A 6251-nucleotide genomic window follows, 5' to 3' on the forward strand; every position below is an offset into this window, starting at 1 on the left:
GTGTTTTCAAATGCAGCTTTTTTTCCGGAGGTGGAGTTCATTGGTTTAATCCAAAAGTAACAACTTTGGAACTATAAAATCAAGGCCTAGATTCAATCAGATCAAGTGTATTCCTGCGATAGCCGACACCCGCATAGATGATGTTTTGGCAGGGTCGGACGTGTAACTGCATTGGAGCTGTCAAATCGGTGAGCAGCTGCTCTTGATCATTGTTACGAAGCCACCCGCGTCCCACTCGCATTAGAAGTTCAGAACGAGAAAGTGTAGCTAATATAGAAACAATGACGCTCAAATTTAAAATTATTAAATGAAATAATGATGATTTCTATCAGCATAATCAAGAATTCCAGTGTTTGAACTTGTAAACAAGGCTACATGGCAATTCTATTAAAGCAACTCCGTGCAGCCACTGGCAATGTCCGATTTAGGTATAATGCCAGGAGCTGCTTGTGGATTTGATAGCTCTAACGCAGTTCCACCTCCGACACCGCCTAAACAACCGCTATGTGGATGTCAGCTAAAGCGGGTCTAATTTAATAGAGCCCCAAGTAACAGCTAAGTTCGAAGAGCACTGTCCACTATAAAGTCAAGGGTTTTGAATTAAAGCTGGAATCCTTAGTTGCAATATCTATTTTTGAACATTTAAATGAATTATACAGTGCCTTCCCAAAGTCATACCCCTTGACTTATTCCACATTTTGTTGTGTTACATCCTGAATTCAAAATTGATACAATTAATATTTTTATCAGTCATCTACACACAATACCCCATAATGAATAAGTGAAAACATGATTTTTAGAACATTTGTGAAATTTATTGAAAATGAAATACAGAAATATCTCATTTACATAAGTATTCACACCCCTGAGTCAATACTTTGTAGAAGCACCTTTGGCAGCGATTACAGCTATGAGTCTTTCTGTATAAGTCTCTAAGAGCTTTCCACACCTGGATTGTCCAACATTTTCCCATTATTATTATCAAAATCCTTCAAGCTCTGTCAAATTGGTTATTGATCATTGCTTGACAACCATTTTCAGGTCTTGCCAAAGATATAAGCAGATTTAAGTCAAAACTGTAACTCAGCCACTGAGGAACATTCACTGTCTTCTTGGTAAGCAAGTTCAGTGTAGATTTGTCCTTGTGTTTCAGTTTATTGCCCTGCTGAAAGGTGAATTAATCTCCCAGTGTCTGGTGAAAAGTAGACTGAACCAGGTTTTACTCTGTGATTGTGCCTATGCTTAGCTCCATTCTGTTTATTTTTTTCTCCTGAAAAACTCCCCATTCCTTAACAATTACAAGCATACTCATAACATGATGCAGCCACAACTAACTATACTTAAAAATATGGAGAGTGGAACTCAATAATATGTTGTATTGGATTTGCCCCAAACATAATACTTTTTATTCAGGACAAGAAGTTACTTTGCCACATTTTTTGCAATATTAGTTTAGTGTATTGTGGCAAACAGGATGCATGTTTTGGAATATTTGTATTCTGTACAGGCTTCCTTCTTTTCACTCTGTCAATTAGGTTAGTACTGTGGAGTAACTACAATGTTGATCCATCCTCAGTTTTCTCCTATCACAGCCATCAAACTCTGTAACTGTTTTAAAGTCACCATTGGCCTCATGGTGAAATCCATGAGTGGTTTCCTTCCTCTCTGGCAACGGAGTTAGGAACGACGCTTGTATCTTTGTAGTGACTGGGTGTATTGATACACGATCCAAAGTGTAATTAATAGCGTCACCATGCTCAAAGGGATCTTCAGTGTGTTCTTTTTTTCATTTTTACTCATCTACCAATAGGTGCCCTTCTTTTCAAGGCATTGGAAAACCTCCATTGTGTTTGTTTGAAATCCATTGCTCAACTGAGGGACCTTACTGGTAATTGTAAACTCAGCAAAAAAAGAAACGTATTTTCAGCAAACATAACATGTGTAAATATTTGTATGAACATAACAAGATTCAACAACTGAGACATAAACTGAACAAGTTCCACAGACGTGACTAACAGAAATGGAATAATGTGTCCCTGAACAAAGGGGGGTCAGTATCTGGTGTGGCCACCAGCTGAATTAAGTACTGCAGTGCATCTCCTCCTCATGGACTGCACCAGATTTGGCAGTTCTTGCTGTGAGATGTTACCCCACTCTTCCACCAAGGCACCTGCAAGTTCCTGGACATTTCTGGGGGGAATGGCCCTAGCCCTCACACTCCGATCCAACAGGTACCAGAAGTGCTCAATGGGATTGCGATCCGGGCTCTTTGCTTGCCATGGCAAGAACGAGCAGTATGGCTGGTGGCATTGTCATGCTGGAGGGTCATGTCACGATGAGCCTGCGTAAAGGGTACCACATGAGGGAGGGGGATGTCTTCCCTGTAACGCACAGCTTTGAGATTGCCTGCAATGACAACAAGCTCAGACCGATGATGCTGTGACACACTGCCCCAGAACATGATGAACCCTCCACCTCCAAATCAATCCCGCTCCAGAGTGCAGGCCTCGGTGTAACGGTCATTCCATTCAACGATAAACGCAAATCCGACCATCACCCCTGGTGAGACAAAACTGCGACTGGTCATGGAAGAGCACTTTTTGCCAGTCCTGTCTGGTCCAGTGATGGTGGGTTTGTGCCCATTGTCGACGTTGTTGGCGGTGATGTCTGGTGAGTACCTGTCTTTCAACAGGCCTACAAGCCCTCAATCCAGCCTCTCTCAGACTATTGCAAACAGTCTGAGCACTGATGGAAGAATTGTTCGTTCCTGGTGTAAGTCGGACAGTTGTTGTTGCCATCCTGTACCTGTCCCGCAGGTGTGATGTTTGGATGTACCGATCCTGTACAGGTGTTACACGTGGTCTGCCACTGCGAGAACGATCAGCTGTCTCCCTGTAGCGTTGTCTTAGGCATCTCACAGTATGGAAATTGTAATTTATTGCCCTGGCCACATCTGCAGTCCTCATGCCTCCTTGCAGCATGCCTAAGGCACATTCACACAGATGAGCAGGGACCCTGGGCATCTTTATTTTGGTGTTTTTCAGAGTCAGTAGAAAGGCCTCTTTAGTGTCCTAAGTTTTCATAACTGTGACCTTAATTGCCTACTGTCTGTAAGCTGTTAGTGTCTTAACGACCGTTCCACAGGTGCATGGTTCATTGAACAAGCATGGGAAACAGTGTTTAAACCCTTTACAATGAAGATCTGTGAAGTTATTTGGATTTTTACAAATTATCTTTGAAAGACAGGGTCCTGAAAAAGGGATGTTTCTTTTCTTGCTGGGTTTATGTGTGGGGTACAGAGATGATTTTTGAATGAGTGAGTCCATGCAACTTACTACGTGACGAAAATCTTTACTCCTGAACTTATTTAGGCTTGCCATTACAAAGGGGTTGAATACATGAGACATTTCAGCGTTTCCTTTTAAATTTGTTGCCAAAATTACATTTTGAAATTATGGATCCCCATTAGCTGCTGCCAAAGCAGCTCTTCCTGGGGTACAACAAAATTAAGGCCGTTTATACTATACATTCAAAGATTTCACAACACACTGTGTGCCCTCAGGCCCCTACTCCACCACATATCTACAGTACTAAATCCATGTGTATGTATAGTGCGTGTGTTATTGTGTGTGTATGCATGCGTCTGTGCCAACATTTGTTGCTTCACAGTCCTGCTGTGTGTAGGCCAGTGACAACATCTAAATGTAATGCATTTTAAATTCAGGGTGTAACATATTTTTTTTTGAAAAAGTCATGGGGTGAGAATACTTTCTGAAAGGCACTGTATAATATACTGCTCAAAAAAATAAATGGAACACTAAAATAACACATCCTAGATCTGAATGAATGAAATAATCTTATTAAATACTTTTTTCTTTACATAGTTGAATGTGCTGACAACAAAATCACACAAAAATAATCAATGGAAATCCAATTTATCAACCCATGGAGGTCTGGATTTGGAGTCACACTCAAAATTAAAGTGGAAAACCACACTACAGGCTGATCCAACTTTGATGTAATGTCCTTAAAACAAGTCAAAATGAGGCTCAGTAGTGTGTGTGGCCTCCACGTGCCTGTATGACCTCCCTACAACACCTGGGCATGCTCCTGATGAGGTGGCGGATGGTCTCCTGAGGGATCTCCTCCCAGACCTGGACTAAAGCATCTGCCAACTCCTGGACAGTCTGTGGTGCAACGTGGCGTTGGTGGATGGAGCGAGACATGATGTCCCAGATGTGCTCAATTGGATTCAGGTCTGGGGAACGGGCGGGCCAGTCCATAGCATCAATGCCTTCCTCTTGCAGGAACTGCTGACACACTCCAGCCACATGAGGTCTAGCATTGTCTTGCATTAGGAGGAACCCAGGGCCAACTGCACCAGCATATGGTCTCACAAGGGGTCTGAGGATCTCATCTCGGTACCTAATGGCAGTCAGGCTACCTCTGGCGAGCACATGGAGGGCTGTGCGGCCCCCCCAAAGAAATGCCACCCCACACCATGAGTGACCCACCACCAAACCGGTCATGCTGGAGGATGTTGCAGGCAGCAGAACGTTCTCCACGGCGTCTCCAGACTCTGTCACGTCTGTCACATGTGCTCAGTGTGAACCTGCTTTCATTTGTGAAGAGCACAGGGCGCCAGTGGCAAATTTGCCAATCTTGGTGTTCTCTGGCAAATGCCAAACGTCCTGCACGGTGTTGGGCTGTAAGCACAACCCCCACCTGTGGACGTCGGGCCCTCATACCACCCTCATGGAGTCTGTTTCTGACCGTTTGAGCAGACACATGCACATTTGTGGCCTGCTGGAGGTCATTTTGCAGGGCTCTGGCAGTGCTTCTCCTGCTCCTCCTTGCACAAAGGCGGAGGTAGCGGTCCTGCTGCTGGGTTGTTGCCCTCCTACGGCCTCCTCCCTGTCTCCTGATGTACTGGCCTGTCTCCTGGTAGCGCCTCCATGCTCTGGACACTACGCTGACAGACACAGCAAACCTTCTTGCCACAGCTCGCATTGATGTGCCATCCTGGATGAGCTGCACTACCTGAGCCACTTGTGTGGGTTGTAGACTCCGTCTTATGCTGCCACTAGAGTGAAAGCACCGCCAGCATTCAAAAGTGACCAAAACATCAGCCAGGAAGCATAGGAACTGAGAAGTGGTCTGTGGTCACCACCTGCAGAACCACTCCTTTATTGGGGGTGTCTTGCTAATTGCCTATAATTTCCACCTGTTGTCTATTCCATTTGCACAACAGCATGTGACATTTATTGTCAATCAGTGTTGCTTCCTACGTTTGATTTCACAGAAGTGTGATTGACTTGGAGTTACATTGTGTTGTTTAAGTGTTCCCTTAATTTTTTTGAGCAGTGTATATAACCCAAACATCACATATCTGTCATAAGACATGGCACCAAATTTGTAGAATAGCAGGAAATTTGCTTTAAAATGCTCAATTCTGTCTCATTGTAATGTCTAGAATAGCTATGAAACTGCAATTTTTTTCTCTAAGCCCCATGGCAAAATGTGTAGAATTGTAGGAAAGTCGGTGGAGTGTGCGGAGGAACGGGGTGATATGAGAGAACTTGGGAAGGTTGAAAACCAGGCGGGCTGCAGCGTTCTAGACAAGTTGCAGGGGTTTGATTGCACAAGCGGGGAGCCCAGCCAACAGAGAGTTGCAGTAGTCCAGACAGGAGAGGACAAGTGCCTGGATTAGGACCTGTGCGAGGTAGGATCGTACTCTATGGATGTTGTTGAGCATTAACCTGCAGGAGCGGGTCACTGCTTTGATGTTTGCAGAGAAGGACAGGGTGTTGTCCAGTGTCATGCCAAGGTTCTTGTACTCTGGGCGGGCGACACTGGAGTTGTCAACCGTGTTGGAGAGGTCTTTGAGCAGACAGGCCTTCCCCAGGAGGAGAGCAGTGCCTTCTTGTCGAGGTTGAGCTTGAGGTGGTGGGCCGACATCCAAGTTGAGATATTAACCAGGCATGCAGAGATGCATGTCGCCACCTGGGTGTCAGAAGGGGGGAAGGAGAAAAGTAGTTGAGTGTCATCCACTTGATAGGAGTGATAGGAGACCCCATGTGAGGATATGAGAGAGCCGAGTGACTTGGTGTATAGAGAGAAGAGAGGGCCTAGAACCTAGCCCTGAGGGACAACAGTAAAAAGTATGTGGTACAGACACAGATCCTCTCCACGTCACCTGTTAGGAGCAGCCTGCCAGGTAGGATGCAATCCAAGAGTGGGCAGAGCCTGAG

This window comes from Salmo salar, chromosome ssa13 (assembly GCF_905237065.1).
Source record: "Salmo salar chromosome ssa13, Ssal_v3.1, whole genome shotgun sequence".
Classification (NCBI taxonomy): Eukaryota; Metazoa; Chordata; class Actinopteri; order Salmoniformes; family Salmonidae; genus Salmo; species Salmo salar.